At 47.3% G+C, this 9,201-nt stretch overlaps 1 protein-coding gene across 1 annotated transcript in view; it reads left to right on the top strand.

Moving 5' to 3' along the window:
• Positions 1-9,201, top strand: part of LOC107273347 (transcription factor Sox-2) — a 248,390-nt gene that overhangs the window by 159,037 nt on the left and 80,152 nt on the right. The window contains exon 5 of the transcript XR_003061511.1: positions 2,523-2,607. The gene's annotated coding sequence lies outside the window, so the exon portion shown is untranslated. The remainder of the gene's footprint in view (positions 1-2,522; positions 2,608-9,201) is intronic.

The raw sequence follows: 9,201 nt of genomic DNA, 5'->3' as shown, positions 1-9,201 counted from the left end.
CCCCAGCCCAAAATTGAGAACGAGGACAGGCACGTATCCTGGCGGCGATGATCGCGTCTCGCTCTGCGTTCTCCAGAAGCAGATGTTTAGCTCCTGCCGCGCTACCGGGACTCCGGATGAGTGACAGCTGAATGCCGGGGACTCTTGGGCCGCATATGTGCCAAGCCGTTACCTGTCCGAATCCTGGGCTCGAGAGACGCGTAACCGAACTCTCGACCAGGGTGGATCGTTCAACCCCCGCAGGATCGGCTCTCCCGTGGAATCGGGTTACAGGCCGATTGGCAGGACGAGGCCGAAGGACGCCGGGGCAGGAAGAAGAATTAAGAGGACGAAGGGAGGATGCATTTCCTGCTCCAGGTTAATTAGCACAACCGATCCCACCTCGCGTAACCTCTGGAACAATAATGGTCAACGAGTGAATTTGTCAATTTTGGTTAATTTCGAAAAAAAAATTTTTTTTTACTTTTTCAAAAATATTTTAGCCCCTCGACATTTCACAGCATCCTTCCGGTCGTAACCCACGTGCGAACTGTGTCTGAAAGTGGGTCTTGTATATGTAAAATGTACAGGGTGGGATTTAGCAGGGATGGCCCCTGGGGGTAGTCGATGCGATAGCAATGTCATGGCGGCCACCGGAAATAGCCGGCACTATCGGCCTTCCCGCCGGAAGGACTCCCGTCACCGCAGAAAGAGTTCCAATCTTCTATTCAACGTCTTCTGTGTATATACATATACATCTTCTCTCTCCGTCTTTCGCATTGCTCCCCTACCAACCCTATCGCTATAGCTACTCCAAGAATCACAGCCACGTCGATCGCCACCTTTTGGACCCACCTATACCAACGAGGGGGTGGTTACGACCCCTGCTGCTAATACTCCGGTCGCTTGTATGCGACACAACGTGTCAGGGAAAATGGACCGTCTTTTGAAAAAAAAAAAATATTTCAAAAAGGTTGAAGATGGCGGACCATAAAAAGAAAAAGCTCAGACAGCATAGACTTATCTACCCCGATAGCTAAGGGGTGCGCGTGGGTACTCGTTTGACGCTCTTGTATGGGGTGCGGGGGGGTGGATCAGGGGTGAAGGATACCTCAGAAAAATCCAAGGATCAAGAATCAGGAAGTGTCGCTAATTTAGTATGCAAAACTCATTTGGTAGGGGGTGAATTTTTTTTTTATTTTTTTTTAATTCTCTGTCCCGGGCAAGCCCGTTTTAGGGGGTAAGTAGCTGCTACTTGGCGGAGGCTGCGGTGATACATCACGGGGTGTCAACGAGTGTCCCCCGAGCAGTAATCTCGCATCCATCAACCCTCCTCGCCGCTGAGGGACGGACCGACGAACAGACCCCTGATCGATGTCCACAAAACCCACCCTTAACACCCTCGAATCTATAAGCAAATTCTAAGTCATCTATGCATTTCCACATTTTCCCTATACCTCGTGAGCAATAATTGTTTAGCGTGTAGTTGATCGCTCCCAAGTACAGATAGCCAGGCTATCCGACACTATGGGTGTAGAGGTACTTTGTATAGTTTGAAAATGCATTACCAAGATATAGGACAGATATAAGTGAGATGCTGTGGCATAGCGGATGGTGCGCGAATGACGTAAGACACGATACCCACTATCGTGTTTGTATTGTCGGACAATGAAGCTATAGTCAAGGAAGACTGGACCGTTGCAGGGAGCGTCAACGACGCCCTGGAGCAGGGACTGTTTGCAGGGAGCGATCGGATTGCATTTGGGAGCGGATTCATTCCAGGACACCGTTGATGCACCCTGTACGAATTATAATTGGCAAATCGGTCGCGGGAGGGCAGCGCTTGTTTATCGGTACTCGGGCGAGAGGGGGTAACGAGTGCCCTGCGGAAGGACTTATCGAGGCTCTTCAGTCTTCCGAGAGCCGATTTCCTATATTGACCTCTTGGACATCGCGATCTTTTCCTTCTTCCTTTGTTTCTTCCTTCATCTACATCTTTCGCTGTTGTCAATCAACCGTCGCTTCTTTATTCTTCTTCTTATCAGTCTGCCGAGGTATATTCACTTGATTTTCTAATTCTTCTTTTTTTTTCATAACGCGACTTCTGTCTTTCTTTGCGCTACCTATTTTCCCTATTTCTTTCGCTGGGCTATACCCTCTTCGCGATATCACTTTGGCATCGCAGTAAACTCCGTACGAAATACGCCAAGACGGTTCGAGCTGTGGGCAGTGACGGAGGCTGGAAGCGTAAACTGAAGATCCGGTTGGACCCGAATTACGTGCATTTCGCACTCTGGACTGCTTAGTCCGGGCATTTGCACTTGTCCTATGTTAATTGTCACGTTTCTCACGATTCTTCGCATCTACATAAACTTTTCCCTGAGGCCTTCAGCCCATTTAGCACGATCACCCCCTACACCCCCTGCACCCCTCAGCCGCTACCTCAACTTCCGAAACCGCGAGTCTATCTAAATCGCAGTCGGTCGCGATCGCGCGAAAATCCGGCTATTAATTCCGTCTTAAAAAGTGACTGATTTGTCTAGTGAACGTGTGTCGCGAGTGCCAAAGGATGACCTGGACCTGATCACCATACGCAAGGACCATTGAGAACCAGACGAAGATCCTGGGGTGAGTGACTAACTTCTTCTCTCTTTTGAATTCGCCGTAAACATTAACGTAAGCGACCATACCGAAAGCTAAACAAAACCTGGACCAATGATCGATTTCTTAACACCTATTAATCCATTATCAGCTAATTACTTAACACACACAATACAGGTACTCGTTACCTCCCATAGACCCACCCTTATTATTACCCATCTAATAACTCCATAAACTATACATAATACGAATACACTATAGTATACAGGTACATTGATACTAACTCAGCGTGCGTCTCGCGCTATAGAAAGCCCCGTAAGCCTCGACTGTAAGTCTTTTATGCAAAACCTCCCCTAAAATCGGACAGTGCAAATTGAATTATCGACAAGTCAAACAAACCGATTATAAGTACACCACTTGTAAGGGCTGTTACCGGGCTATCGCGCACCAGGGGCGGATCGGGCGGGCGCTGCGCGCGCCCCGCTAAGTAGAACGATCCTAAAAGTGGCTTAAGGATTTTCCCAAAGGTGCGACAGAACAAAGGCGCGTTTCCAAGGGACATCCGGGACACCTCCTTGGCACACTAATTACTTGCAAATCCCGTTCGAACATATCGCACCCCATAAACCCCGGGCAAACGAGGGATTACCTTGGAGGGATTATAACGGGCGTCCTTGATTTCACCATTTCTCCCGGCGATCCTTACCGAACACAGCAGGTGTCTCAACGACGTCGTGACGCACCGCGTCCCTCCCCTCCTCCCCCTTTAACTCCTTTACCTCATCTACAATAAACGTCCCTTCTTTACCGGTCGTAACTCACGAACGATCTCTTTCGGCCAATTTGACTCGCCGGCTAATTCGCCGTAACGACCCCCCCGTTTATTGCGCCCGATTTTAAAATTACGAGAAAACAATAAAAATCTACCTCGTCGCTGCCAACTCGGGACGATTCGATTTTATTGGCTTCCGAATTACGTGATTATTCATTTTAGACGAAACAACGCGGAAGGTGTTAAAACACTTTGCAATAGAGGGTTTTGGTGTGATGCGATTGGATTGAAAATTTGGAAATTTTCTAGGGATCGAATTTGACATTTTTTTGGGGGATTTTGATTATTTTTTATTATCTCGAAAATGTCTCTATCGGTATGACGTAATGGAATGCCTGACATCGATCACTCGCACAGCCACGGGTCATCGCGCAAAAGCTTCGGGCTTGACCCTGAATTATTCAAAGGGTTTTCGAAGAGACACTGGACGAGGAGTTCATAAAATTTTCAAAAAGCCTGATTGCCGTGGTTCAACAGAAAAGACTTGCCATCTAAGCTGGCTACCGTATAAGCTCGCTGTACGGGAGTAAACATTTTGAAAAGTAACGAGGGGTGCGTTAAAGATTTTATTTTTTTTTCGTTTGAAATAATTTAAATTGCACGTAAACATTGAAAATAATATACCGCTCCTGGGGCAATCGTGTTAAGTTGTCGCGAATAATTAAATATAATAAAAATATATGGTACGAACCCGCTAACTCTGAAAAGCCGTGAATCCGCAGTCACGGATCTCAAAGTCAGTCGTGCACAACGGCACGAGACAGGAACGCTGTGAACTAGGCATAAGGTTGGGTGGTCGTCCTGTCCACGTCTTCTTACAGAATCTTCATTATCCGCGACAGAGACGCGTCCGATTAAGAATCAATCGAGTTGTCGATCAATCGATTATTTTTCGAATTATTGTAAATGCCCAGAAAAAATTTGTAATAGAAATAAAATTTTTTTTTTTTTCACGTCGAAAAAAAATCCACGGCGTATAGTCCAGGGCCGTAGCCTGCCGTCCTTTATTCTCCGATAAAGACAATTTCCGGCGACGGAATTTTTCTTCCCGATCGCCAGTGTCGCCAACCCTAGCCCATTTCGCATGGTGTGTTTTCATGTACCGCGTGACGCACGTCGAATCCCGCGATGCATAATCGATCAGGGGCCACTCTGCGAACCCGGGGACCCGGGTCCTAGATCTCCGCTCCCTCGATTTCAAGGGATGTAAAGGGTGTTTAAACCTCGGCAGGGTTTTAGAGCCTGCGTGGCGATTCGTAACAGTCGCGGCACAGGAGTCAGCATAATGCGGAAATCATGTCGCGTTTCCGGAAGCCAGGAGTTAGCGTATACACATCTGCATAGGGTCCCCCGTATATAAGTATACACGACCGTGCCTTACTATATACCTTCGGTGTTATATAATTGAAATATATATCATTCGCGCTAACACCTTTCGAACCAAGAGTCCGAACACACTATAGCGCGTGTGTTTATACATACATATATACACCTACGTCTCCTACGGGTTTTATACGCGCTCGCAGAACCCGACGTCGGTGCTTTACGGCCACCATTTTTCCTCGCACGTCAGCACGACGCTAGGCGTCTACGCGGACCCACCGGCCTGAAGCGAGCGGGTGAGATTAAAAAAAAAGGTAAAATAAAGGAAAACAAAAGTACTTCAGGCAGGTCGGTGTGAGATAAAAACAAAAGCCAACGTAAATTTAGGTTATCGTATGAGGATGGAATTTTTCGAATTTTTTTTTTTTCGTTATTTTTTTACCCCCCCCCCCTCCTCCCCAACTTTTTATATTTTAATATACAAATTTTTGAAGTCTCGTAAATTATAGCCACGTACGTGTACGATGCTTAAGGGATGGTTTGGCCGGAACGAAAAATCGGGGGGGGGGGTTAACTACCCCTACGGTCGTCCCGACGGACTGGCGAAGAATCGAAAGATCTTTTCTCAACCCCTTCCGCTTCATGGACCGGCGGATCGCCCTGGGTTAAGCTCGCTCCTGAATACCGAATTCTCGACTCTGTTTTGGGGGTTGACTTTTCCATAGTACCCCACTTGGTGCTTACCCCTTGGGGTAATAAAACGGCAATTTAATTCATACACTTGATAAACGCCATGCCCGCCACGCGAAGCGGCCCAAAGTCAAACGAACGGAAGGGGCCATTTTGCAAATCATCACTTCCTCCCTTCTGCGTGGCTGCTGGCTGCGGAGTACGTGTATACTAGCCCGTGCTATGCGCATCCCGTATACGTAGACCGAAATCGTTGGCTGCGTGCGAGAGTTTAGTGCGGAAAATCCACCCCGTGAAACTGGGAGCCACCTCTGAGAATTTGCTTTCGCCATTATCGAGTGTCTTGGTTATCGTCCCGCTACGCCGACGGAATCCGTTAGCCGTAAAATACGCATATGGCACCATATATAGGCTCATGAATTATCATCCCCTATTTTTTTAATAGACAAACCAACAGTAAAAATCCTCGAGGACGAACGTGTCCATCCGACAGCTTTTGAGTGGGAATTTTTCAAAAATATTATTTTCATTACCAAAAATCGAATCGACTGCCACACTCGGGGGAGGGGGGGGGCTCCACCCTTAAATTTTTCTAGGTCGCAAAATCAATAAAAATCGACCCCAGCTTCAGTGCGTAATGAAATCTTTGAATTTCATATACTCGTCGATCGAACCGTTTGAGAACCTATGTGCGCGTCCGGCTGGCCCCCGACAGGGGTTGAAACGCGAAGGGGGTTTCGGAGGGTTTCGGGGCTGAAAGAGGACCAGAGGGGTTGGTGGCATTCATCGCGATGCAGATGGCTTCCACCCCTAGCGACCCGGGGTGATGCTGCGTTCACGCGTGTTAGTTCCCCCCTTCGTCTCCCCCCTGTACATACTATATGCATGCCTGTATATACATATAGCCATGTACGAGCATCATACGCACATGCGTGTCTAGCCAATCCCTGGAAAGGGTGGTTATGTACGAGAGAGATGCAATCTGGTCCAGGTTACTTGGGTATGGTCCATTATAGAATATATACCATATACGTAGAAAAAATGTGTATCAAATTTACTCTAGATATATATACACACGCGTTTACTTGATTAATTAAAAAAAAAAATTACCCATAATTGCTCGAAATTTTAATAAAATTTTCTATTCGTCGTCCCGATCGTTACTGCGAATCACGAGTTTGGGAGTACGAATCGGGCGTCGCGACGCTCGTGCGGCCGCGTCTTGATCTCTCAGGTGCGGATGGGGGTAAATTTCTCTCGGGGGGCTCCCGACGGTGCCCAATGCCAGTAATGCCGTAGCGGCAGTCGCACCGAGAGGAACCCGAAGCCGGCGAAGCACAATGGGTCTCCTGCATGCGCAATTTCTTCTGGGTCAAAACTCACAGCCCGAAGCGGCGAACAAAACGAAAATGGCGTCTCGAGTTTAATCCAGGATGCCCCGACGTAAGGGAAGCGTGCGTATTGCCATATACTCCTGGCGAGGTGCTACAGGGGAAGATCTCTCCCTTGCATTTACCTGTCACCCGTATGACGATCCTGACGAGGGTCATATACCCTTCGCACGGTATCCGTCCCTCGTCCTTGACGCGTCTGTCAGTTTCGTCCCTTGCGAATTTAAAAAAAAAAATCTTACGCAACACCGAAAAAAAAAAAAACGTAACGCCAAAGTCAGCATCCCTGCGAGTCTGGGATGAACGTTGAATAAGAAAAAATTTGAGTCGTAGAAAACGAAAAAAATTTTTTGAAAAATTCGAATTAAAATCATCCCTCATCGATACCAATATAATTGCTCCTGTTCCTGATCCAAATTGTCCGAGTCGATCCAAGCCGATTAACCGCGGCCGTTACTCGGTTTACAGATGCGGCATAACCGCGAGATTTTCGGGTTAAAGGTCAAATTACTGTTTGGAAATAATAATAATGTTTTTTATTTATTTTGTCAATTTTATCGCTAACAACGATTGCACGAGGGCAGGTGACATTTTGAATTTGGCAAACGTAAAACCACTTAGCATGCGTCCACCTCTCTCTCTCTCTCTCTCTTTCACTTTGTCTATCCATCTATCTGTCTCTCTCTCTCTCGCACAAGTCTCCTGCACGGCAATGCACGAGGCGCACCGGGATACGTGTCAAACTGACAATTTGCATATGGACGACCGTGCGTCGTCTCGTCTCCGTTCTTTCTTTCATCCCGGTGCCCGGTCCCCCCTTGCCCCCCCCCCCCTTTCGATTGTTATGAAAATCTCAGCCAGGAGAAACGTGTGTCGCGTCCGATTGTCATATACCTCGTCCTAGACCCCGGGACACGGGAACAGCCTCGTACGTCAGATCCAGGAGTAAGTTACACGGTTAGGTTAGGTTATAGGTAGACACTGTATATTCACGTGTCTCGCGTGTATACAGGCACGGGATATTATTGGCACGGGCTCTATACACGTGTATATGCCCCGTACCACAGGGCGAGACTCGAAATTGGCATAAATGAGATTGATACGACTTTAAGTTACTCCTGACGAGATGCGATGAGCTCACTTGAGATTCTAGTCTTACCACTTGTCACGCCACTTTGTAACGGGATGATCGTTTCGTTTGTTGTATACCGGGACGTCGACGCAGACGCGACGTCGGACGTCTCCTATACGTATCACTCTGTATAGCTATATCTATATATATAATAATACATAGAATTTATACGCACCGATGCAGCTTTGCTTTCATCCCTCGATATATAGCATACCGAATACCTGGTGATTTTTGTGGGAACGGCGTAGGATATGAAATTTGATTTATATTTATTATCATTTATTTTTTATTATGATTATCAGTGACGTCACGCGCGGCCAATGTTTTCCTTCTCGGAAGCGACCGTTACGTGGGCACCGGCAATGGCATTCACGTTCCGGTACATACTTACGGGCCAGTAGGGTTACCGGGGATGGTTTGGGCTTCGGTAGTCGGGCCTTGTCGATATATTATATCGCATGGCCGTACATAGGGTACATAGGTGTATTCTAGATTTATACCAGCGCGCGGGGACTTTTGCCTGGTACTGTGGGGCCTCGTGCACGTACGTGCTGGCTGCTCGGAAGAAGCGTTATGTAGAACAAGTAATAAAATAATTTTAACGACCTACTTGAATTATGTGCGGTACAAATAATAATATCTGCCGCGCACGCATCCCTGCAATAAATATCGGGAAGGGCCTTATATATGTATATAGAGCTTAGCTCTTGTCCCTTACCGAGCCCTGCGCCCTTCGCACGAAATCGGGGCCCCCTCCCGGATAGGAGCGCGACCGTATTTGGAGCACGGGGCCTTCTGCTGGCTGTGGGAGCTCTGCGAATCCGGGCCTTATAGAGTGCACAGAGATTCTCAACTCATTTTTCATCCTTGCCCCTTATACGGGTTGCGCATTGAAATTTGTGCGTATGCAGGCAAGGCCCAATTAAATTTTTTGGGAGTGGAAAAAAAAGTGCGTAAAAAAAAAAAGAAGGATAGGTCTCGGGATCAATTCGAGAAAATGAAGAAACGCCGGTTTACCGTTACGGTGAGTCCCTTAATCACGTTAGCTGTTGCACGCGCGTCCATTAGCAATCAGACGGAATGATGCAGCAACGGGTGTCATTGACTTCTGGACCGCTTGGTTGGAGGCTGGCTTTGAGAATTTAATATGAAAATTGGTACACCTGCGACCGAGGGGGATGAATTATTATTTTTAACGGTACATTCGCTTGAATTTATAATCGGGGGGGGGGGGGGAATTGATTTGGATAAAA

The sequence above is a fragment of the Cephus cinctus genome, unplaced genomic scaffold (genome assembly GCF_000341935.2).
Source record: "Cephus cinctus unplaced genomic scaffold, Ccin1 Ccin1_scaffold1576, whole genome shotgun sequence".
Taxonomy (NCBI): Eukaryota; Metazoa; Arthropoda; class Insecta; order Hymenoptera; family Cephidae; genus Cephus; species Cephus cinctus.
This window is presented reverse-complemented; position numbering and strand designations above follow the sequence as displayed.